This window comes from Gadus macrocephalus, chromosome 9 (assembly GCF_031168955.1).
Source record: "Gadus macrocephalus chromosome 9, ASM3116895v1".
Taxonomy (NCBI): domain Eukaryota; kingdom Metazoa; phylum Chordata; class Actinopteri; order Gadiformes; family Gadidae; genus Gadus; species Gadus macrocephalus.
In genome coordinates this window covers 12,609,677-12,636,355 of record NC_082390.1, presented here as the reverse complement: position 1 = coordinate 12,636,355, position 26,679 = coordinate 12,609,677, and the positions used below count along the sequence as shown (strand labels likewise).

The 26,679-nt window shown below is 46.5% G+C and overlaps 1 protein-coding gene across 6 annotated transcripts in view; it reads left to right on the top strand.

The window, feature by feature from the left end:
- tspan9a (tetraspanin 9a) overlaps window positions 1–26,679 on the top strand; it is a 139,202-nt gene that overhangs the window by 28,775 nt on the left and 83,748 nt on the right. For 5 of the 6 annotated variants that reach the window (XM_060060807.1, XM_060060810.1, XM_060060805.1 and 2 more), the window contains one exon: window positions 9,940–10,040. The exons of the other annotated variant lie outside the window; for it this stretch is intronic. The gene's annotated coding sequence lies outside the window, so the exon portion shown is untranslated. The remainder of the gene's footprint in view (window positions 1–9,939; window positions 10,041–26,679) is intronic. 6 annotated transcript variants of the gene reach the window in all.

Below are 26,679 nucleotides of genomic sequence, written 5' to 3'. Positions count from 1 at the left end.
TGGCGATGCGGGGCGCCAGATCCACGAGAAAGAGACGGCCGACCGAATTTAAAGTTCAGTCACCACTTGCGCTGATTAGCAGGGCCAAGCGGGTGGACATGCTGCTCTGTCAGAAATATCGGACAAGGCACAGTAGGGCGCTGATTCTAGAGATGATTCATTTTAACATCTTAGTTTGGATATTATTCCTGAGCGCACGTAGACTCTGTCTGAACGTGGCACTTGGCCTCAAGCCTCTTATTTTAGCATTCACCGAACGTTGAGTGAAAGATATCTTATAAAAAAGTTGTATACTTAGTATAGTAATAATAATAATAATATTTATTAGAATCCAAATGATTCGAGGTGGTCCGACAGATTATTTGCAAATTAGGTTTAAGACGTGTTTGACTGAAAAACACCTGATATTTTCACCGTCCCGTTACACCGAAGCGAGTGTTTATAGTTGTGTTTTTATGGAGTTTGTTCTCAAGAGTTAAAATCGGCTTAATATTAGGGCTGGAAAAACGAGTTGTCGATCCGGCCTCAAATTGCTAATATAATCCAATTGTCAAGATGTGATCCGATCGGAACTAGCCTAGAACATACACACGCAGGCTCACACACGCACACACCCCGACTGACCCTCGCCTTGAATTTCAACACCCATGAGCATTAAGCAGAAGTGGTGGTGGTGGCAGTAAATTGATGGCAGCTCAGCGGCTCTGGAATGTGTTGTTACAGCAAACAGGAGACCTCTCGTCTCCAGTGTGCAGGCCCCTTGTGATCTGGACAAGGAAGATGAAACGGTAATCAGTGTGTTTGTGTGTGTGTTTGTATGTGTGTGTGTTTCATCCATGTCTCAACGTGATGCCAGATGTTGCAACTGTGGGGTCAACTCGGGTCTTCTGTCCGTACATAATCTCTCCCAAAGATGTATGGGCTGGCGAAGAAGCCAAGCAAGAGCTGTGGTTAGCTGCTGCTGCTTCTGCTGCTGCTTCTTCTTCTTCTTCTTCTTCTTCTCCTTCTCCTCCTTCTCCTTCTCCTTCTCCTTCGCTGACAGAGTGTCTGCTTCGCCCCGACAGTCTCGGGGCGGTAGGCATATGACCCACCCCTACCGCTCGAGGGGGCCAGGAACATGACGGGGAACAGACGATAACTGTTTTTCCGCTAATTATGCTTTCAGGCTGCACATATTTCCCCTGTTTTTCGTTCCCTACCCCTGTTCCGTGCCTTGCATCGAACAGGGCATTATCACCTCCCACACACCGCCCAAACCCTCCCCTGCTCCCGGTCCCACGGTTCCTCACCTCGGCGTAAAGACTGCAATGTGAACGCAGCGAGCGGGGGGTGGGTGAGCTGCCAGTGCCTTGGATTTAAGCTCCTCCAGAGAGCGCGAGAGGCGCTGCTAGACTTGCGATCGCGGCCATATGTCCAGGACGCTGTTAAGCAACTCAAACTGGTTGAGCCTTGAGAATGAGCATGGAGGATGCGAGCCACTAAACCTCAGCCATGTGGCGGAGAGGCGTGTTGCGTGCAGCACGGCGGGGAGCCGTCCATCACGCGGCATCTGGCTGTGAGGAACAATAAAAAAGGGGCTCGGAAGGGGATGGCCTCAGAGGTGTCACGTTCAAAGGAGAAAAACAAGTCACTCATTCCTGGAAATGGCTCGCATGTTCAGAAGCCTCAGTGTTTTGTTGGGGGGGAGCCCCAGCCGAGCAGAACATACGTTTTAAGATGAACTCCAACCTCCAAACGGGTTGAAGGCTCATATATGCCAATGAATGACACAGTAGGCTTTGCAAGGTCAAGGGTGATGACAGGTCCTACCCATTGAGATGTATCACTTGTCAACCCAACGTCACCACCCACACCACACCCACCAGCGCTACGCCCGCTCATCCCCAGTGACGGATGATCATTTGTGAGTGTGTGTCCGTGTGTGTGTATGTGTGTGACTGTGTGTTTTCTAATGTGAGTGTGTTTGTATGCATACTCCGATGGATGGCTGCACAGCTGCACAGCTGCAGCACTGCGTGGCAGGAACCCAGCAGATGCTGCCGCTGGGCGGTTTCTCCTTTCTGGGGGAGAATGACGTGTTTGGCTAAGCTGAGTCTGCAGATGCCTGCAGTGGCCTGTTGGATCAGGGGCGACAGTGATCCTGGAGGACAACACAGGGTTGATGGCCAATCCTTGGACACACTTGGAAAGTCTCCTCGAACAGTGGAAGGCCTGTGTGCTTGCTTACCATAACACACACACGCGCGCGCACACGCGCACACACACGCACACGCACACACACATGCACACCCACACGGACAGACACTCAAAGACATCCCCATAGATAAAAGCAAAACGCAGTAAAAACACATCTGGTCGCAATTAATTGTATTATACACACAGCTGCATGACAACCTGCATATCGGCACTAATTCAAACAATCCCCCGCTGTCTCTCTCTCCCCACACCCACTCCTTCATCTCTCCCATCCCCAGCAATGATGGTTATGAATACGGTTACTTATCTAGCCGGGGTCAGGATCTCCTCTTACCCCTCACCTGGGCCTCGCTCCGCCGGCTTTCATGTGGACCCGTCGCGAAGTCAGTGATGCTGGGAGCCACTCATGCAATCCATTAAACGGGTAGCAAATAAGGACCCCTGACACTCGAAATACTTGAACGTATTTCAAACAGAGCACGGAGCAACGAGACTGTGCATGACTTTTCATTCGATGTAATGAAGCAATTAAAAATAAATACAAAATCCTATTTAGAAAATGACTCCAGAATACTCAGCGCGTGTGTCAGTGCTACGTGGCCGGATGACTCGTCTTTCTTAGCCTGTGGCTGCGAATAGGAACACGACAGAGTCTAAAGTTGTTTTGCGCAGTCTACCAAGCGAGACGAGTAGGGAAACGGAGTCCGACCGGACCGGGTTCCCCGTGGTCCAATTTCACCAAACTGACACAAAAGAAGGGCCGTGCCCTGTGGCAGGCGCTGGCGCCCTGGCTGACGGGGATCAATGATCTCCGTGTTCAGCAGTCTGCAGACGCCTTCCCTCCCCTGCACCAGATCGCAAGGATGGGACGATGACGTTTGTAACCGTACTCGTCCGTAGGATTCGTGACACGGGGGCCGACTGATGCATTATGGACGGATGTATGTCATGTCTGGAGGATGAGTAAAGGGCATGTGAATAGCTTGTGTTCATGTGTGAAGATGCTTGAGGTTTTCCCGCACAATGTCCTTGTTGTGTTGGACACAACGACTCTTCAACTCTGAATTGATTTACCTGTGAAGACCTTGGAAACATTCAAGAAGCACAATCGCATGCCTGATACAACCAAACAGAACAGATACAAAGGCCGAAAGCCCCTTGGCTTCACAATTAATTATTATCTTGAAATATGCCTCGATAAGTGCTGCCAACCCGCAACGCGCTGCCAGCGGTCTTGTGCGCTGACTGCCAGAGATTTGCCAGACAAGGGAAGACGAGAGCGAAGACAAGAGAGAACCTTGCGGCCGCTGTTCTTGTTTCTACAAACCATTTGATGACAGCACCTTGCTGGAGGCCAATTGAAACACTCACAGGCGTTTAGACATGCACAATATTTTCCGCCGACTAATCACAGGTAATCACAACGAGCACGCCTGAGGGCTTTTATGTTGAAGCTCCCGGTGTGTATATATATTTTTTCATCTTTATTTTTTTCATCCTTGGCGACGTTCATGAGGTCTTACACGGCCCCTGGTGAGAGATGGACTCCTCTGTACTGCAGTCACCACCGGTCTTCTTCTATGCGTCAGCATCCTGTCGCTTTGGGGTACTGGTGCTTTCTCTCTGGGTGTCTGCGTCTGGTCGTCTGGTGCTCTGGGTGGCTCGAGACAGAGTTTGTGGCTTGTGTGAGTGTGACCTTTCCACTGGCCTGGGCCTGCCATGTGGCTTTGGTATTTGGATGATGAGTGTATTTTTGGTAACACGCCGTCGGGTTTTATATTTTTATTCTATGGGAATCGCTTACCCTGGAAAAGTGACCTATAAATGAGGCTTATTACCATTTTATTTGGGCTTTGGGAGCGTCAGCGAGCAAACCATCTGTTTCATGGCTATTGTTGTAGAGCGGGCAAACATGGTTACGGCTCGGAACCGACATAACAAAACTAACACGAATAAAAACACAGACCCTAAAACATACAGAGACCTGAGGCCATAAAATGACTTGATTTATTCTCTTAACAAAACTGAAGGAAATTGGCTACAAGTGGAATTGCTATAACGCAACCGTTGAACATTTTCAACCAATTTGTCAAACTGGTCAACCATATAAACATCTCTGTTCTGTTTGCTTTTGTTTCTTCGCTCTTGGGATCCATCCTGCTTTCGCTACTACTGTGTTTGTACATTGTCCAGAATCTTTTAATTGGTTCATTTTAATTTTTATCATGTCTCATGCGGCTTCAACACTCTCCATTACTGCTTGTTTGTTCAAAAGAACACATTATGTTGTGCAGTGCATAATACATTTTCCACGCACATGCACACACATACGCACACACACATAAATAGATAATAAAGCATGCCACATTGTCTACAGGCCAGAAGCCCATATTTCTTTCTGTCCCACTTGGTGGGCTGCTCTATACTAGTGTTTGTTGACCCTGAGTGGTAAAGCAGCGAGTGTGTGTGTGTGTGTGTGTGTGTGTGTGTGTGTGTGTGTGTGTGTGTGTGTGTGTGTGTGTGTGTGTGTGTGTGCGTGCGATGTGTGTTTGTGCTTGTGTTATGTGATTTGCCAGCATGGGGTTGTTTATTGTTTAGTGATAGTGAGGCCTTTACAGATACATGATGGATGACACCAGGGCTGATGAGATAGTAGTAGAGCAGCTATAACTCTTCGCCGGGCTGCCTTCCGTGAACCCTGAACCCACATTAAACAACACACACACACACACTCGCACGCAGGCACGTGCACGTTCTGATAGGACCCGACATTTCCTTTCAGATTATAAGAGATAGTCGGATGGGCAAGTACCATAGCAAATGTGTAGGGGTGGCATATTGTAAATGAGAACTGTTGTAAAACATAATATAACATGAAGCGCAACACAAACGTTGGAAGCCAAGCCACCTAAATACCTCTTTACCACAGAGTAGGCATTGGGAAGACATGGGGAAGATACAGCTTTATTTTCGTTTAACCAGCGTTTTTAGTTAGTACACATGATTGATGATGGGGGAAAACAATGAAGTAATAGAAGTCTTCCTTATGGTCTTCTTCCACCGAATCCCTTGGGGATATCTCCCTATCACATCCAAGTACAACGCGCCGGTTGTTAGGCACAGAGCGACTGCTCCGCCGTTGTGAGGATTGAGAGATGAAAGATCGGGCCGAGGAATTGCATTGAAATTTTCACAAGGGCAAGCCAGACAAACGAAATATGAAACAATCGTGTTACAATCGACGGACAGTGAATGTTCCATTATCTCCCCACTACTCTGCTATCAATACCAGGGTATTACGATCAGGGCTACAGTGTGTGCTGTCACATCTTTTTCACCCTCCCGGTGAAGAAAGCAATTGCGGTGGTCACGGTGGCCCATTGATTTTTAGTGCTGTCCTTTCTTTAATGCAGCTCTTGGGCCAGGCACCGGTGGGCGCGACTCATCAGTCAGCAATGCCACTCTGTCTGGCCCGCTGCCAGCGTCTACAGTGGCGCACACCCAGCTCCGCACGGACCCTCGTGCACACACACACACACACACACACACACACACACACACACACACACACACACACACACACACACACACACACACACACACACACACACACACGGGGGGGGGGCTTGAGTTACACAGCAATTTACCCTGATAAGAACCCGGCCCTTAGTAACACGCCCTGGTTTCTGTTGAAAGCAGAGAGTTTTTGATTCACAACCGCCGGAGGGAGGTGGGTTTTTGAAGAGTGAACGCTAACCTAGTATCTTTACCCCCCCCCCCCCCCCCCCCCCCCCTCCACACACACCCTACTACCCTGCAACCAAGATCTAATGGCTGCCTGGACCTTCCCTTCTCCCAGCCTTGAGCTGCTTCCATTCCCCTACTCTCTCCTCGCAGCGACGTCGAGGTGCCACACCGCTGAGTGCATCACAATGCATGCACATGCGTGTGTGAGGGGGGGGGGGGTGGGGTGGAGATTGTCAAGAAAAGTGTTTGTAGAGAGAGAGAGAGAGAGAGAGAGAGAGAGAGAGAGAGAGAGAGAGAGAGAGAGAGAGAGAGAGAGAGAGAGAGAGAGAGAGAGAGAGAGAGAGAGAGAGAGAGAGAGAGAGAGAGAGAGAGAGAGAGAGAGAGAGAGCGCGCGCAGCTGACTGGGAGGTTTTCAGCGTGAACCATACCCGGGTGGGATTAGGCCGGGGAAGTCGTTGACATGACTTCACTCTGGTGGAGCCATGTTTAAGAGAAGTGGTTAGGAACAGGAATTCCACTCATGTTTAACAGTGGAATTTGTGATGAAATGTCTGGGGGACATGGCTCATGAGAAGTTGTTTCAGGGTGTTTGTTTGGAGGGGGTTCAGGGAGTTTAGAGATGTATGACCGACAACGCTCACAGCCTACAAAAGAGATGGTTTCTATTACTAAAAATGTGCTTTGCTGTCTACTACGGATGCAAATTGCATGCAGGTGCCGCCGCATTGATCCTACATGGGGACACGTCCTTTTTTGATTATGATGTGAATATCAGTACTCAACCCAGACATGATCAATAGTGTGTCAGAGCCCCAGAACCAGGAGTGATCCCCTTTATGTTGAGGCAGATGGGCTTTGTTCCACATCACATGGTTTCAATTACCCTGGGCCCGACCCGTCAGTGACGGGAATGGAAATCAAGCACAAAATCTCACCCTCCTTCCATCCATGCACACCAGCATGTAAATGCCTCCAGTAAAATGCTGTTGCTGCAGGGCATGTCATTCATTACTTTCAACAGAAGATTTTAACTCAAGTGGGCTCCTTTCCTTATTAACCTCCTGGTATACACATCTCTTTTAAAAGGGATGCTCCTAAACCTCATAAAAGATGCACAAAAGCACAGCGGAATCCATTACTTTTGCCTAAGGCAGAATGCAAACAAACACATAAAGAAATACATGGTAGTTTAGCCCCAGGGCATGATCTCTCTCGCCCCGCAGGGCGGATTAACACGCTCATCGTGGCTAAAAGCCGTCCGTTTTTCCACCTCACTGTCGTTCCGTTTAGGGCACATGCATGCATCCAGCGCTTTACGCCACTCTGCTCACAGCTGTGTTCGCTCGGCAGTACGGACAGCTGCAGGCCCCCTTCCCTTGAGACAGATGATACCCCCATTACCGCACGATGCACCAACGCCACGTTTCACCACCTCCCCCCCCCACCCCTTCCTTCCCACCCTCCCCTTCTCTCCTTTTACAACCGGGTTAACCATCTTCCTAGCTATAACTCACTGCAAATCATACAGTCTCACCCTTAAACTCTCCCCTAACGAAATGCAAAAGACGCCTTCCGTCCTCCGTTGTTAAGCTCACGAGTTGCCGTTTGGAAGTCTTCTGAACAAAGGCCCATCGCTGGACGCCAAAGGTCACGGAACCCTATCCCCTGGTCGGGGCCAGTGGGTGGGCTGCATGCCGGAGACCCCCTATGCCCTGGATGGGACCATTGCGTGGGGTGCATGCCGGAGACCCCCGGTTGCAGCAGTGATAGTAGCGTGGGTATCCGTGGAGTCCTATTTCCTCCCCGTAGCTTAGAGTGCAGAATGTGGTGGAAGCATGTGTTCTATACGTCCCGTTGCCCACACAGATGCGCTGCAAAATCACACACGCGTGCCAATGGCACATTAGCGCACATGCATGCATACATGTAAGCCCTGAGCGTGGCACGTGCACACTACGGTAAAGGGATGCACGCGGTTTGAGTATTGCACGGGATGAGTGATTGCGACGGCGGCCAAATTACAGGTTGTTTATAGCTGTAGCGGTGGATGCTGATTAAACGGCCTGGCATTGCATCTCTTCGTTTACATCTCTACGATTACATTTCTTTAATTACACCCTGACATTTACGTCGCGAGATTTACATCTTGACATTTACTGCCCGACATGACCATCTCTGCATGTGTGTCTCTACATTTGCCTTTCTACAGTTACATCTCAACGTTAACATCTACGTTTGCATCTCTACATCTAAATCTCTTTAATTACATCCTGACATTTACGTCTCCAGATATGCATCTTGTCATTTACATTTCGACATGTCCATCTCTACATGTGTGTCTCTAAATTGACATCGCTTCACTGACATCTGACAACGTTTACATCTACAGTTGCATCTCGACCCGTACATCTACATTTGCATTTCTAAATTTATATCTCAACGTTTACATCTCGGTATTTACATCTCAACGTTTACATCTTAGGATTTATGTCTCTCCCTTTACATAAACATTAACATGTTGACATTTACCTATCCACGTTCACGTCTTGATATTTACATCCGTTCATCACATCCATCCACCGATACATGACGCACCGACCCCTGCTTCTTCCGACGTGAAGCTTATACAATTTCAAGTCCCGTCCCCAGGGTCCATTATTTTCGCTTCACTCTTCGGTTCAATCTTAAAATGTTGATAACATTTCATGCATGGGTAAAAGCGGGGTAAGAGCGGGGTAAAATAAAGGGATACTGTAGCTGCCATTTCTCATCATAGGATGGAAATGAAATGCTGGTGCCGCTGCAGTGTCCTCGTGTGTCAGCCAGTGGGGGGGGGAAGCAGACTGCCCTCATTCAAGATTGTGGCTTTAAATCAGCTGTCGGGCGTGTTCTGCTGCTCCTCTCACCTGGAGGTGCCGCAGAAGGACCATCCTTCAAGCCGCCAGCCGACCTGCATTACTTTGAAATTCTTTGGAAGTGCTTCACGTAGGCATCTGCTTTTTGAATGTTGTGTGTTGGCCGCTGTGTAGGTGTCCATTTGTTCTGTTGTCATCATGGTGTGTTTTTTTTTTTGACAGCAGGGAGAAAGAAATTGGGCAGGCCCGCCTCCTTCCTCTTCAACATGTAGCCCTTCCTGTTTGTCTCGCTTGCTTTCTGATGCACTGCGCAAGGTCTCTCTCTCTCTCTCTCTCTCTCTCTCTCTCTCTCTCTCTCTCTCTCTCTCTCTCTCTCTCTCTCTCTGCAAAGCCGGGGCCAGGCTGCTCTGCATCTCAGTGTGTTGTGTACGCACACTAATGAACTGTAGTGTGGATGCTCTTCAAATTGTAATGATCACTGCGCAGGAGGGATGCATGGCAGAGTATTATTGACCTCCTTTTCCTTGCTGTTTCCTCATTCATTAATATGTAGTGGGTAAGGGGTGATCACCGCTCAGATCCAAGGAAGCCACCACATTGCCAAATAATCACATGACTAATTAGAGAAATGTTTAAAAAAAAGTTGAAAAGGAAAGAATTGTTCAGTTGTTTAAGGGAATGTTTAAGGGAATTCTGTTTTGGGCATAGTTATGTTATGACAATAATTCGAACACTTAGGATCTTACACTATGCCATCTCCACCATGCATGTACAGGATGTATCATCACTGCAGCCCAGAACTTTCGAAGGAAAAGAAAAGTACAAACATCTCATACAGAATTAAAAGGGGGGCATTTGCATACAATCTCAGCTGTGCGCTAACCTCATTTCATTTCCAAAGTTCCCTGTAGGATAGAGATCCTTCTGAATGTACAGAGCACACCGAGCCAGGTGAAATCTGTACGGTTCGCAGGCCTCTGGCTAAGCAGGTGTATTTAGCTTTTTAAGTCAAACTAGAACAAAGGGTGAGAGGCGTGGGTGATGAGGTCCATGTAGCTATACTGGGAATACCACAGGCTTAAGTCTGCCGCTCCTCAACGAGCACTCACTAACTCCCTGTTTTTTTTTCCCCTTCTGTCAGCTCTCTAGGGTTTCCCGCTCTTGTGAGTGACAAGCAGACTTTGGCTCAACACTCTCTTCCCCCTGATTGATCCCCCCCCGATCCACCTTCCACGGCCACAGGTAAGACATCCAGCGTCCATCACCCCCCCCCCATCTGCTGCAGCAATCTGCTGGCCTGCCTGCAAGATACTTCCCAGAATGTATAAGCACCAAGATTCCCCGGTGGACCGCTGTCTATCGAGGCTTTGTGGTTCTCCCTCCCTCCCGTCGTTCTGTTTATCCAACAAGTTGCCTCAGATTAAGTGAGTCGTTGAGCAGGCTTGTAGAGCTTCTCCAGGCTGCTGCTGCTGCTGCCCCCTACACCTGGAACCATGAGTCTATTAGCCCCCCGGCTGTGGCACAGCGGGGAACACCGTGCTACGGGATAACAGCCCGGCGGCGCTGAAGAGCCCCTTCACTCTGAGCGCGTGGCCGGCCCCTCTGGTTCGGCCTCCGCTCACCACCGGCGTCTGCTCCGCCGCTCCGGCGAGCGGTAGACTTCAAAGTGAAGCGTGGCGAAAATGAGGGGCTAAAATAAGCCGGGACAGGCAGATAACCTAGGCCCCTAGATCAAAGCGGGCCACTGAATCGCCCCGGCCCCCCACCGAGGGCCGGCTAGTGGCGGCGGCGGCGGCGGCGGCGGAGGCTGTCGGTAGAGAGAGGTATGTAGAATGTGTGGGAGAGAGAGAGAGGGAGAGGGAGACGGGATGTCGGGGCATAGCCGCTGCTATGCTTTCCGTGTGAATGATGGGCTGTTTAGGAGGCCCCCACGGTAGGGTGTCGGTTCCGCGGCTGGGGAGCCTTCAGGGGCTTTGGGGGAGAAGGGTGAGGTGTGTGGGGGGTGGAGGGCGTGTGGGGGGAGGTTCATATTTAGTGTCTCGCCCGTTGTGCTGTGAGACCCCGGTAAAACACTTTTAACGGTCTGAAACGCAAGTGAGAAGCGGCAAGCGCAAGTAGCTTTGTGGGCGGTTCTACGGCGATGCCGCTAGTTCACCGGCGCGAAAAATGACTCTTGCGCCCGGCGCATATCTAAAGAGGGTTGGTCTGAAGTAGCCTTATTACCCGTAGGTGTGGTTTGGGCGTAACGTGCAATAAACCAATGAGAGTGCCAGCTCCCATCCCCTTTAAGAGCCATGAGCGCATTTGAATCTGACGAGTTCATGTTTTGACAGCGCGTCTGCAGTCTCCGATGAGACAGATGCACATGGATTTCAAACTTCAAATGGCTCAGTTTTTGGCCAAATAATATGGCCTAATTCACACATGAAATAAGGTTTTCTTCCACAACTTCAGAAATACTGAGTCCTCAAATAAATTTCGGCAAAGAAAACGCATATGATATAACATATGATATGCGGTAACTGTGGTTCTATTTAATGATATACGCAATACATTATAAACATTGTTTCTTATCAGTATTGTATGCATTATTGTTATAGACTTGTGTTCCTAATATGCATGTGTCCCCCCGTTAATATACATTGCAATTACGTGTTTAGTTTGCGTGTGTTTAAAACAGATGGACGCACACACGCGCGCATTCTTTTTAACACTCACTCGTGGTAAAACAATGTTTTCTCACGATCAAATACTCATCAATCCTAAAAGTTATGGGCATGTACACGATGTCTGTGTCCAGAAAATATGTGTTTTCTGTACGGTGTTTGCAGATGCATTGATTTAAAAGTGCAACTTATTGCCGCTGTATCAGCTGTTCTTTCCCAAATAATTTACCAAGAATGTGTGGCTAGGTAGATGAGAGAAGCAAAGTGTATGCGCGAGGTGCACAAGCAACATTATGCATGCGCCCTTCAAATAGCATCTGAACAACGCGCCACTGACTTTGAACCAGGTATTTCCTGGTTTGTGGCACAAGTGGTTTCTGAAACTGCAAAATAGCACCAGGGAACGTTTGCGCCAGAACATGCCTCCTCCTTTCGCCGAATCGCCCCTTGGGGTGCAAGATTATTCCCTAATTTACCGACGCGTGGCGCAGGAGGGAAAAGAACACTACGCCAGTTGCAAACTAGCAACGACACATGCGCCAGTGATTAAGTCAATTGCGCCGGATGCAAGATTGGGCCCTCTGTCTGCGTGTGAGTGAGTTTATGGAGACGGAAAAACGGGAAAGGGATCGATGCTCTGGGGTGATTGATGATGATCATGTTTGATAAGGGTATGTGTGCTTCTAAAGGTATTAGCAAATGACGTCACAGATTCCTCATGTAGTCAATGAGGAGGACATGACGTGAATGCTTGTTGTATAGGATCAAGCTTGTTCAAGCGCAAAGGCACACACACCTTGTCGGCCCATTCCCTAAGGCCGATCAAAACTGGGAAAAAAATGCTGGAGAGAGAGAGAGAGAGAGAGAGAGAGAGAGAGAGAGAGAGAGAGAGAGAGAGAGAGAGAGAGAGAGAGAGAGAGAGAGAGAGAGAGAGAGAGAGAGAGAGAGAGAGAGAGAGAGAGAGAGAGAGAGAGAGAGAGAGAGAGAGAGAGAGAGAGAGAGAGAGAGAGAGAGAGAGAGAGAATGTATATGTATGTGCGTGTGTGCCCTCAGCCTCTCACCCCTGTCTCTTCCTGATGTTTCCTGTCCATTGCATCGATTCTTGCATACTTGATTCCTTTGGCACCCGGTGCCCTGTTGGTCTCTGCAGGCCGCAGATACCTTGTGTTTAATTGGCTATTGATCGACCCCACTGTGGTAGCAGCAGCACAGTGAATTATACGTAGAGAGAGAGAGAGAGAGAGAGAGAGAGAGAGAGAGAGAGAGAGAGAGAGAGAGAGTGAGAGAGAGAGAGAGAGAGAGAGAGAGAGAGAGAGAGAGAGAGAGAGAGAGAGAGAGAGAGAGTCCTGGCCTTTCACAATTGAGCTGTTCGGTCCCTTTACATCAAGCCTTTGATCGTTTCCCAACGATAGTACGGTTTGTTTGTTTGTTTGCCTGCTTGAAAACCGGGATCTTGGTCAGCTTCAAAGTCAATTCTGGTACGCGTCGCTTTAGGTGTGAACGTGATCCGACTCAACTAACAGAAGTGAACCAGTATACAATGCATTGTGGGTTGAATTTACTCTTTTGCAACAAACTGGGAATAATAAACATAATTAGCCTGGATACAATAAGTCACGGTTGGATGTGGTGCAAATAGTTTGTACTTACACCATAGTGAAATGAACAAAACCCAAGACCACACAAAGTTGTTGCTCCATTATTGTTGTACAAGGATGCATTCTGAGTTTTCCCCATGGATTTCCTGGCCAATAGAAGAACGACAACGTGACATATGTTTACATTGGCTAACCGTTCACTTGACAAAGACCTCTGTGAATGCTAACCCAACCAAATAAAAGTGCAACAGCCTGAACGAACCAAATCCTCCAAATTCAGGTGTGAAAATGATCCCTCGCTATTACACATATACATGCAGGTACACATGCATACACACGTGCACACTTGAATGCACACACGCACGTACACAAGCACACACACACACACACACATGCGGGTACACATAGATACACACGTGCACGTGCGTCCACAGATACACACACACATAGACCAAGACACACAGCTTTTCAGACACAATTTATTTTTGTAGGTCACAGTGCGAACACTGTCCCTGTTTGGACAGATATAGTGAGGCGTACAAGGAGGAATCTTTGGTTTGCAAAGGGCAAAGAATTCAATTTGTGTCCCTGAATGCCTGACTTTGACATGAAATTGCTTTCTCTATCTCCAACATGGTCCCCACAAGTACCGCCTCATTATATCTGCATGGATGTGTATTTGTTATTGTGCATTATTGTGTGTGGTATTGACTGGAATACCAATCACCGGGCTAGGCATGGTCATGTCATCATGATTATGATAATCATATCGTTCCTTCACATGAGCTGTGTCTTGCGACAGATGTCTTCCAAACAAGTGTGCACTTCAATTTGATTTCAGGGTAACTGAAGAGCCCTACTCTCTCTCTCACTCTCTGTCCTTCACTCCTTCCTTTTTACACACACACACACACACACACACACACACACACACACACACACACACACACACACACACACACACACACACACACACACACACACACACACACACACACACAAACACAGGTATTTCGCTCACCGCTCTCTATCTTTCAGGTAATTCCTCCTTCTATTCTCTCCCTCCTTCTCTCTCTCTCTTTAATTACAGCCCATTTGTGCTTGAGTGCAGGGCTGATGGCTTCGTATGAGGTGATGGTGGGAAGCCCCTCAGGTGCTGGTGGGAAGCCCCTCAGGTGCTGGTGGAAAGCCCCTCAGGTGCTGGTTGAAAGCCCCTCAGGTGCTGGTTGAAAGCCCCTCAGGTGCTGGTTGAAAGCCCCTCAGGTGCTGGTTGGAAGCCCCTCAGGTGCTGGTGGAAAGCCCCTCAGGTGCTGGTTGAAAGCCCCTCAGGTGCTGGTTGAAAGCCCCTCAGGTGCCCCAGACCGGAGAATCACTGTTGGACAACAGTACCACGTCTCACCCAACCCCACCTTCCAGCCATCGACTGGACGCAGTGTGCCTCCTGTGTGGGCAGAAGAGACCTCCGTAGAATGAGGCTTGATGCGATGCCTATTTGTGCATCAGTTAAAGGATTGGTGGGAGGCTAAGTAGGCGGGAAGGGGGACGGGGGTGAACAATTGATTTGGGAATCGGATTATCCACAGTGCTTTCCCCGCATTGCTACTGCTCGAAATATGACATCACTTCAGTAGTTGAAAACTCGGACCCAAAAAGTCTCCTCAGCACTGTGGCGCCAAAGTCTGGAATGTAATAGTGGATTAATTCAATTTGCTGTGGTCTCAAAAGATTTATTTGTAATTTAAGCTGTAGCATGGTATCGTGTATTATCTTGAATAGCAGTGTAGCGTATTATTGCCAGCTCGCCGAAGTTAAATGGGACATGGGTTTAGTCATCTGAAAAGTATTGGAAATGCCTTTTCAGCATGCAAGAAGTTAGTTAAGCATATCTTTGGTTAATTTATGATCGCTTTGATTGTGCTTCAAATGCCAGTCATATAACTTATTTTGGAAAAATACAGCTATTTCAACCGTGTTTCTTTTATGAAGTAAATTCAATTTGGTGATATTAACAGAAACTTTTATTCATTTTGATAAGGTACAGTGATTCCATTTTGGGGGAAATGTGAAGGTTTATGGCTGTTTCTAGAAATGGCAGCATGCCATACATCATGGTTTCCAAGGGCTTAACAGCTGCACCATATGTGCTTGCTAAAAAGGTGACAATAAATCTAAATTAAGGGTTCTCCGATCAGCCACCTATCATTATCGGCCAATAACCGTTCTAAATAATTGGAGGTGGTCCGATCATGTTGCCCACCGTGATGGAGGAGCCATTCCATTGTCTCTAACAGACGAAGGTGGGTTAACGCATAAACACATACATTATTGCCTGATCTATTTTTGGTTCCTTGTTAGTACTGTTTGCACAAATTGCTATGGTTACGCTTGTTGAAACTGTTACAAGTCGATTATCACACAAAATGTATTTGACCTTTCGGCAGTGGGCGGTTAACAAAAATATCAACATATAACTTATCTTCAAAGTGTATAGTGTATCTCTCTCACGCTCACTCTGTTCCTCACTGTGTAAATGCTTATCTGATAAAGTTAGCCTGGATATTGGGGTTGAATCTGTTGATTGTTCCTTTTTTTTATTTGTATGGGAAATTAGGTTTGGGTTATGGTTAGATATCGAGGTTCATATTAGTTATGAAGGTAGATAATCCAATACAAAGAGAGTGGAAAGTGAGTGCCACACTCCACGCCAGGCGTTTGGTGGGACTGAGCCGTTAGGGTTAGATATTCAGATTTATATTTAGTTGTAAAGGTAATGAACCTGCTCTCATTGAGGTTAAAGTAGAGTTTGGTGTTTGAGTTGTCGTGGTTACAACAGTGGAAGCTCTTCCAAAACGTCCAGAGGTGTGGAAGTCAATCTTGAGAGTAACTTTGTAAATATTTTTCTCAATTTTGTTTGTTACTTTCACTTACCACCAGGATTCCTGTGGATATCGTGACAGTTCCATCATTTTGAGAGAGCGAAACCCAGGCTTAATCACACCTGCCAATAAACAAACAGCTGCCAACTCATGATACTTTCTCACCTCCTCATTTAATACATCATATAACATTTTGTTAAGAATATGTAAATAAATAAATAATGCTATACGATAAACACACAAATAGAACCTGTGATCGCTCATCGGCCGCACAAAGAACCTTAGTGGTGCACTCACAATGTGAGCATTTAAATAGTGCAGTCATCAAAGTCATTAAAATGAATGCATTCCTTCAATAACACAAAACATACCCAATACCCTTTGGATGGAAACAAACAACCCAGCAGGACCCTGGTCCTTTCACAAGCCACATCTGTATCCAAGTCGAGCGGGAAAAATCCAACACACTGTTTACGGCACCGGATTATTATTTATTGATACTTCTGGCAGTGATAAAAGACTGAATAACATGCAATTAACTAACATCCACCGCAGACTGACTCACACACACACACACACACGCACACGCACACACCCATCACCCCAGGCATCCGCCCACACATGAACAGCCAAACACCCTCGGACACTTCCTCATTGTCTCTTCAACCTGTTTTTTTAGGTATTTTTTGCATCAAGCCGGCCTGTCTATCCCTCTGCCAGATTGACCGGAGGTAGAATGGAGCATATACTGAGAACCATTCCGGAGGCTATGTCATGTCCCAGCCCCGCGGCCCCCGTCACACTGGGAACCATCCCAGGCATGTGCCCTACTGCTGGGCTGGGCTGGGCTGGTCCAGGTCCTGTTGCTGACATTCCAGCCAGATCAGATCGGCTTTGATGCTTCCCTGCACGTGCACAGCTCGGTGTGTGTGTGTGTGTGTGTGTGTGTGTGTGTGTGTGTGTGTGTGTGTGTGTGTGTGTGTGTGTGTGTGTGTGTGTGTGTGTGTGTGTGTGTGTGTGTGTGTGTGTGTGTGTGTGTGTCTGGGCATTTGCTTATCCAAGCAATTTGTCTGCATGCACCTGTGTTTGTGTGTGTGTGTGTGTGTGTGTGTGTGTGTTGGTTTGTCGGTGTCGGTGTCGGTGTCGTTGTGTCGGTGTCTGTGTCTGTTTGTGTGTCTGTCGGTGTGTGTTTGTGTGTGTGTGTACGTGCCTGTGTGTGTGTGTGTGTTTGGTAGGTATTGATTATGGATCTTGGGCCGTTCTAAGAAAGGCCGAAGGGGCACAGTGTATCATCTGTCTGTACCAAGGAAGGCATTACAGCAGCCCTGATCTTAGATCAAATAGTCAGAGCCAGAACCTGAGAACAAGCTGGGAAGAAAGACATAAAGACACACACACACACACACACACACACACACACACACACACACACACACACACACACACACACACACACACACATAGACAATGTCACGGAGAAGGTCAGATAACAGGAGAAATGTGAAGGAGAGATAAACACGCAGTGTGTGTTTGGTGTTCACAAGATCGACTAAGTAGGCGGAGATAGCAGTTATGTGTGCCTGTGTGTGTATCCAAACAGGCATGCCCGCATGTGTGAGTGTGTGTGTCCGCGTGCGCGGGGGTGTGTGTGTGTGTGTGTGTGTGCATGTGTATGCCTGTATCCACATGGGTGCTTGAGCATGCCTCGTGTGTTGATTGAGCCAAGCGAGGCCACACTTAGGTCGAGCGGCTACAGGTTTGTTGGAGACGACCCTTTCACCCCTGTGTGACCACCCACATGCTTGAGCCGCCTCAGCCCCCCCTACTCTCTTTACGGCTTACTTCAAACCTCTCTGACGACATGGTCCCTCAACACTGCAATAATGACCTGTGCACACGGAGACATAGAACCCTCATCCCTTTCCCTTACCCGCTCCCCTTAGTCCAGTGTCAGTCGTTCACCATAGCACGTCGCAAACCTTGGACTGATTTGACATTATCTGGATTTGTATTGCACCGTTTGCAATACAGAATTACTGTGCAGTACAACTGAAAGAGACAAGATGATGTCTAGTCGTAACTAAATATTGGTAATTTGCTTGATTAAAAGAAGACGTATATACAAAACTAATTTTTATCATTTATCCTTTTAGTCAAGAGTAATTCGGAGAAGCTCAGAGATCTGAAGCAGAACGAGATGAATTAAGCATTGTAAAGAATTACAGAGCGGGGAGATGGGCCTGAATCTTTTGATAAAGATCAACTCGACTCCCATGACATTCCTGTTTACAAGGCAATTATTGAATTTCTCTCCATGTTCTGTTCCCCAGACATCTAACACTATTAGGGGCCTAATGCTACGTTTGGTTTCCTGTCATAACAACTTCAAACGAGCCGAGAGCCTCGAAACCAATGGGGCTATAATGGGACGGATAGAGGAGTCTATTCTACCCTTGTTTATCTCCGATCCTTTTAGACCCTTTTAGTAATGGACAGGTGACGTGCTAGCGACAGGCCCTGTTATGTGACGAAATGGATTGGCAAAGGGCATTATGTGGCAGAAGGGTTGGACTCACTGATATTCTATCAAGGGGCTGGGCTTTAATGGTTGGGGCTTTAAAATGATCCTTTATAATTATTTGGTTAGCTTTATATTTAATTTAGAAAGTCTTTGGTTATGTGATCATTTGTTATCAATATTGTATGTTGACCCGTTGTAGGTTGCCTTCAATGACTTCCGCGTTCATTGTGCATATTACTAATACAAACTTGAAACTATTCTCTGGTTAGGGAATCTACAATGTCGTGTTTGATTTGCTCTGGCATACATGTCTGCTCCTCTTGCTGTTCAGACAGATTTCCAGCAGACCTGGCAAAGGCCTGGCCTATCCAACCCTGCTATGGGGTGGGTTGGATACGAGGAGTTCCCAAGATGACTGCTGCTCATGTGTCACAAGTTTTTGTTGGTTCTTATTGGTTGTTGGTCTACCCAATTGAATCATTCTGGTCTGCTCCTGTTCAAAATGCCCCTTCAAAATTGAAAAAGAAATGAGAGTTACCACGTGGGGATGTTGGGCTAGTTTTCATTTAACCTGTTCCGATGCTTTACAGAGAAAATACTTTTCTTGTTTCAGAAACAAACAATACTGATAGCTAGCACTCAAGCACGCTGTTGATCTGAATGCAATCAGCAAAAAAAAGTATTTTGCTAGTGGTGGAGCACTCTGCAAGCTCTCTTCCTCTCTGATAATAACAGCTCATAAATATATAACAGTAGGACAAAGGCAGCATCATACTTTAAGCATTGGTTAACTTAACCTAATGGTCATATTTCCTTACAAATTCACTATTTATCAAAGTAAAAAGCAACTCTGATAAGCACTACCACTCAATGTCTGTTTTCCTTTCTTTCTGAGATCATCTCAATTCTTACAGGCATCTCCCTCAGATGGTGGCTGGGTTGGATTTGGCGAAGAAAATTTTGTTGGATCAAAGTGTTCAACACATATAGACGGAGATACTAGAGGACCGGGGACAGGATCTGCCAGATTCTCAGGCTCTTTTACAGATGGATGTGGAATTTGCCTGCCAAATTATGAAACATGTGCCGTCTGATTGTCGAGCAATAAAGCAAAAGTGTACATGATACCGGACAAGTCACCGGGATCAATGCTGAAGATCTTGGTCAAGATCAAATCACCCTTCACGAAACCTCTGTCTTTCTTACGTAGGACATGAATCTGTTTTCGGAGCTGTTGAGTCTCCTCCACCGTAAATCAGGATGCAGGAGATCCAGAGTTGACCTCGACTTCATCCCATCAGTAGATCCCCCACTGGGTGACTGTGGAGTGATCCTGTAGCCGAGGAGTGCTCGAGCCTGCCTAGTTTCCCCAGCGGCGGACTTCAACCTCTGGCACTTGTGCACATGTGCCGACGACCCTCCCAACATCTGCATCCAGCTTATGTCTCCAGACATCACTCTTGGCGAGCCCCTCCCTCCCGTTGGAGCCCCACTGGGTGTGACTGATGTAACCGCTGCAGAACAGCCGCACTCCCCCCTGTTGGGACGAGAACACGGGCACCACAGGTGTCCCGAGACGCCCTTATCTGTATAGGTATCGGTTCAACCAACCAGAGGATCCGTCTCTGTGTCTGTATTTGGATAGAAGACGGAACGTGCGCATGGTTTATACAGAAAATGAATTTAAATCTGGCAATTCTTTGTATTTTCTAACCTAATGACATTGTAGCAAGCAAACACACACTCCACCATTCCCAATAGTTCAGTTCATCCAAAAATAATCATTGAATGGAAACAAAGTATTCTTCAAACAGATGGGCTTATTTCTGTGCTCACAGCCCAATAAAATAAAGCAACAATGGGTTTCGGTTCTTTGCCGACCTCGGCACCAACCAGGAAGTATGTTTCAGCCGGTAATTCTTTGGTTAGATAATACCAGCTTTAGATATTCAAGGAACCCTATGGCTCCGGACTATATCTGTTGGCAAAGGACATCAAGCTACTTGACTTTTTCAACATCTAATAACAGTTGAACCCCAGTCATGGGAGTGACCTACAGACTTACCAACCAAGCGACGCCATGAAAGGGATACACAGAGATATCCGTAAATTGCTGTTTGCCTTTCTTTCCCAGCTCAGACGAGTCATTCAATTCCAAATTCTTGGTTGTGCATGAAGGAGTGGAATTCACTGGGTTAGCACTTGCTCTCCATTAGCCGCTTCCGTTTACTTGCAGAGTTAGCTCCTGTTTAAGTGAGGGGAATACACTTTGAATTATTTAAAAGTGTAGAAACAAGCAGACCACCTGCTTGTTTCTAGAGGTGGTGAGCTCTTATGGATTAAACACTTCACTTTAGGAATACAATTTAAATTCATGAATTAAAATATGATATTATAGTAGACTTTTCCCAAATATGCAGACTTTAGAAGTAATAAAAACATGAAGATCCAAACGTCAGGAGGGACAGAAAATAGCTATGGTGTGAAACAATACCATACATTATCATATACTTTATTATTATGACCCTTAGTCCGATAGTTTCACAATGCATTTTTAATTCATAAACATTCATTTTATATACAGAATATCATATACGCATAAAAGCCCTCATGATCATGATGATGATCTATTTGTCTTTATTTCCCGGCCCGAATCAAGGAGGTATAACTAGCATGCAGATATATATTTAGCCGTAACTCTTTTAACATTTGTGCCTCCAGCCTGAATAGCCAGAGTCATCGTGACTGATGCACATTGTTTTGATTAAAAAAGAGTTGTTAAGTTACCTTCAAACCTGATGAGATAACGATAAAGACCCTGGGTAGTTACAGAGAAAATGACAACCTTGGCTCTGACGTCCCTGGGCTTCACTCCAAATATTCAGTTCGGGCATAGCAGCTAATTGACTCTCCTATTAAGTATTGCATTTTTTTTCTCCTCTAGTTCCTTGTTTTCCCTTCCCTAAGTATTTCAATAAGATGGTCTTCTGGTAGAGGGGAGAGGGGAAATCTGTTTTGTTGTATATATTAATAATGATCAAATCATTTTAACAGTGTTGCCTTGGAGCCTAAATTCATTAATGTTAACAGCCTCAAGTGTAATCTTAAAGCAAGTGTTTTCTCTCCTCACACTCTCAAACATCCTGAGAAGGATTTATAAAAGGAATGACATGTTTAAATCAGTCTGATTTCTGAGACGGTGGGTCTTTCAGGATGGAGGTACAGATGTCTTTTTTTATGTCAAGCTTTTGATGGGTTCAGGTATTTGGTGAAAGCCTAGGGTAATCGATTCACTGTGTGTGTGTGTGTGTGTGTGTGTGTGTGTGTGTGTGTGTGTGTGTGTGTGTGTGTGTGTGTGTGTGTGTGTGTGTGTGTGTGTGTGTGTGTGTGTGTGTGTGTGTGTGTGCGTGTGTGTTTGTGCGTATCTGCTTCTGTATGTATATATGCATGCATATTTGTATGTCTGTGTACGCCATGAATGTTTAATCTTCAGTATTTAGTGTAGGCATATTTATGTGCGTATACAACATGCATTTTTTAAATCCTGTATTTTTAATGTGCGTGTGTGCAGATTCTGTCTGTCTCTCTCTATTTTGTGCAAGCATGCAGCCTTATGTGCATCACTGGAGATGAACAATGAACGACAGTCCGCAACAGCACAATACCATTTTCAGTCTTCCATCCATGTATCACCTGTCCATCAACCATCCATGCATCCCTCCATCCATCCCTCTGTCCATGTCTCCATCCAAAGGTCAATTAATTCATCTTTGCATGGCTACCTCCATCCATGCAGTCCTCCCATCACTCTGTGGCCTCAGCCTTCTGTGTCTTGTTACCACACACCTGTAACTCATAAAAGCCCTTCAGCACATCTTGTGTTCAGGCCTTCACCGTGGCTCCCCTCGCTCCAGTCTCTCTGCTGCTCTCTCCCTCTATTGTTCACTATAGTCCAGTTTATGAGTGCAGACGGCTGGTTCCTTACCCCCACCTCACTGAGGCCCCTAAGATAATGTGAATGTCTAATTTTGAAGTTATACTCAAGCAAGTCACAGCTTTGATAGTCATGTCTGTATCATCCCTGTAACTGTTACGTCTTAATGTTATCTTCCAGCAGGGAAAAATGGGATAACGTGTTCTATCTCTTTGGTGTCCCTGACATAAAATACCCTCATAAAGAGGATGAGGACATGGTTGTGATTTATGATGCATGGATGCTTTAAAACAAAGGATAACAGATTACATTGTTAAGCTATAGGTCTCCCATGGTTTTAATCTCCAAATGGGACAGGATTTGATCGTGTGTGTGTGTGTGCGCGTGTGTATGTGTACACGTGTGTGTTTGTGTGTGTGTGTGTGTGTGTGTGTGTGTGTGTGTGTGCGTGTGTGTGTGTGTGTGTGTGTGTGTATCTGGGCAGTGTGAAGACGGGAGGAATTGAGTGTAATTTCTTTTTTTGTATTATCATCCCCTGGTTCTGCCTCCAGCAGACAGACAGATGGGTTTAGTGTTGCTGGTGGAGGTCTTCACTAATGCTGGGATTAGAGCAGATCAGAGCTAACCTTTCACCCTGAGTGGCAGGGCTGGCAGCAGTCAGGCTTATACGAGGTAGTACTGTGGACAACAACAACCTTTTACAAGACAAAGGCCCTTCTCCTCCTCCTCCACTGCTGCATGTGTCTACTGTCTGCACGCAGGCTAGGTGTGTTTCACACCCACATGTGTTTACCACTGTGATCGCCAGGATTGACATACATACATGTCAGGCTTACAAAGGGCTCAGACCTGCATATATGTCATAAATCGCCGAGGTCAGTCTGCACACATTTCTCTGCAGCCAGTTTATCCGTAAAGCTGTAATAAGCGATGAATTGTGGGCAAAAAGCCCACCACAATCATTTATCCTTAAGGTGTGGAACCAGCACCCTATTTGTAAGGTTTCTGCTGAAGCTGCCTCTCCCCCCTGCATCAAAATAATGAGAATAATGGTTGCCAGCAACAATTGAAAAGAAAATGGCTCTGTTTATGGGATAGGAGAAGGGCAGTACCTGAACCTGTACTTAAAGGTTCAGGGCCAGGTTTTTTTCGCTCTGCCTGGCTGTATTCAAATTTAAAGATGGAAATGATATTGTCTAATTATGTGATAATGACGGTGCCTAATATAAAACCCTTATTAATACCATATTTTTTATTTGAATTCAAATTGCGTGTGTGTGCGTGCGTCAGCCATCGTTATGGCAGTAGAAGTAATTTTGTTCATCCTTACTCAGGTCAGAACATGGTATCCAACAGCGTTTTGGATCTGTTAATGTCAATGTACAAGAAGGACCTGTCCTTTGAGAACATAAATAAAACTGCTGACGACGATGCCCAAAGCTCCATCAGCACATCGCACATGACCAGGATCTACGCGCCAGGAACATATCTCATCACGTCTGCAATCCTACCTAACATTTCCCCAACTAAAACTGAGATGACTGCATGTTTACCTCCTTAGAAAATCTGATGGATGTCGGTATATGAATATTTAACTTGGCAACGCCCCCTGCTTTGACATTGCATATTTTCAATCTTGATCCCTTTCCCTCACGAGGTAATCGTGCAAAAATAATTGAATCTGTATTTGCTTATTTGGAGCACGGTTGCGTAAATATATTTGCTGTTGCCAATTAAGCTGCAATGTGCATGACATCACAAGTTCTCAGTTTAGTCCTTTTTTGCGATGTGAAAACGGCACTTAAATCTATCTCTCAGGGATGCGCCATGATACGTTGGCATCATAAACATACCAAGCAAGCTGCGTATTTATACATTATAGAGAGAACGATAGAGAGACCTAGAGAGACACAGGGGGAAACAGGTTAGCAATGATAGCAATGGGGGCCGCCAGCAGTAAGGCATCTGAAAATAATGAGTGCAGAGGCTTACCGTTGTCTTTTTTCCTTCTGGTTTGGAGTATGCTATTGGGCACCTCGTAAATTGAAAGTAAAACCCCAGCTGTCTAGAAGAAAATACACCATTCTTTGCCCCCCCGGTTTCCACCTTGTCTTCCTCCTCCCTGCCTTCAAACATATCTTTCGTTGTCAATATATACTGCAGTCGAGGTAACTAAGTTCTGCAAAAACATCGTTTTGAAATATTGGTTTCAACTTCACCTTGGCAACCTAGGGGCCGACCACAAGGCCAGCAGTAAGGTTTGTTGACAATGTACCTGGTGGTGCACTGCACCACAGTGTGTTACCGTGTAAACCATGGGCTCCAAGCTGTCCATCATAGTCCAGTCATAGGACCGTCGTCAATCAACAATAGCAATACCCTTGGTATTGGAATTTGGCCACATAAACTTTTGGTCATTTTGTGTTTTTCGTGTTTTCCATTTTTTTGTTTATCCCGATTTCACCAACCGATGAACCATGGGATATATAGTTCTGCTCCGTCCTTGTGTTTTTATGTTTGCTTTTGAACTACAATGTTTTCTGGGTGGCTAGCTTGTTTGTGTGTGTCTGTGAGACCAATTGTTTTCGAGAATTGTTTTTATATGCAGGTGTAGGAGAGAGCGAAAGAGACTGTGTGTGTGTGTGTGTGTGTGTGTGTGTGTGTGTGTGTGTGTGTGTGTGTGTGTGTGTGTGTGTGTGTGTGTGTGTGTGTGTGTGTGTGTGTGTGTGTGTGTGTGTGTGTGTGTGTGTGCGTGCGTGTGTGTTGTGCTGGCAGTTGTATCAGTGGGCTGATGGGCCTGGCAGTGGTAGCCGGAGGGGGTGTGGGCTTTTGGACGTAGTGCTGTTTTATGGAGGGGACGAGGGGAGGTGCGGTGTGATTCCTGGTCCTGGACCCGATTCAAAATGTGATTTATCGTTTGTACCTGTTCCCTGGCTTTGGACCAAGGGCTTAAGGGGGGGTCCCCGCACAGCGCACAGCCAGGAAAGGGTGAAAGTCTTTACTGCAGGCTCTCGGCGGCATTGGGCCGTATTATGTGGATGAGTCCACCGCATGCATGTGGACAAGCCTAAGCACTCAAGTGCACTCAAACCCACTTATGTAGACGGACACCTCGCAGACGCAGAGGAAATTGTGCGCACGTGGAGCTCGTTCAGAGAGCTCTGGTCTATATATTTCCAGGGGCTTTGCGTTGTGTTTTATTAGCATTGAAGGGAGGCTAAAAAGGAGCGTGTTTGACTTTGGGATCCCGGACAGCCCACGGGGAGATGGGTGTCTGGTGTCGGCCGGGGCTCGCCTGCAGCTGGTCTCCCGGTACACAGAACGAGCCCCTGTGTGTCTGAGGCCCATCAGAGGAAACCCCACTCCGCCGCCTTCCTCTCCTCCTCCCGACCCCCGGGGAGGAGGAGAGGATCGATTAAAAAATAAAGGGGGTGAGATATTTAGAGGTGGAACAAAATCTGAAATCAACCCATGTTCAGCCCTCTGAAAGCTCCTTTGTTGATACTTGGAGCCCGTCGGCCCACTGTGGGTTTAAGAGTGACTGCCAGCATCGCAGACTGGGAACTCCTCTGTGCCTCATGCACACGCGCTCCTCACACACAGGTGGCAGCTGCAGCCAGAGCCAGGCGGGGGGCTTTGTCCAAAGCCTGGGCCAATTAGAATGAAATACTTCAGATTAACTTTGGCCTGGGGTTGATTTAGATGGAGAATTTTGCTAATAGGCTTCTATGAACCAAGGTCTTCTGCCCGCCCGCTATGGGGGGCCGTCATCGACACTTCATCATAATGCAAGCAAAATAAATCGATATTAATGATGTTGAAATAAAAATCATTCATTCAAATCAAACAGGTAAATAGAGCATTTAATAGGCGATTCGTGCAAACTGGTTTGAACTTGATACAGGCTGAACACATGCAGATGATGTATGGTTATCTCAACCATGAACGCGCAGACGTTGCAGGCTGATCTCAATATTACACAGAGGAGGAGAGTTTAATGGCAATTGAAGACTTGTCATCGGCTGATTACAAAAAAAAACAATGCTTATCGATTTAATGTTTATTGCAATGTTAAAGGAGGCTTCTCCTGGGGCTGTGTGAGTGGAGAAGTCTGTCAGTGATGTCGAGTTCAGCATCATCATCGCTTGGTCATTGGCAACGTTGCGGATAAACCGCTGAAAGATTTTTTCTCCCAGCGAGGCTTGAGGTGAGTAGGAGACAAACATTTCCGCAGTAAAAAGTGTGCTGCTTACCATTTATGTAATAGACTTCCATTGTTGTACCAA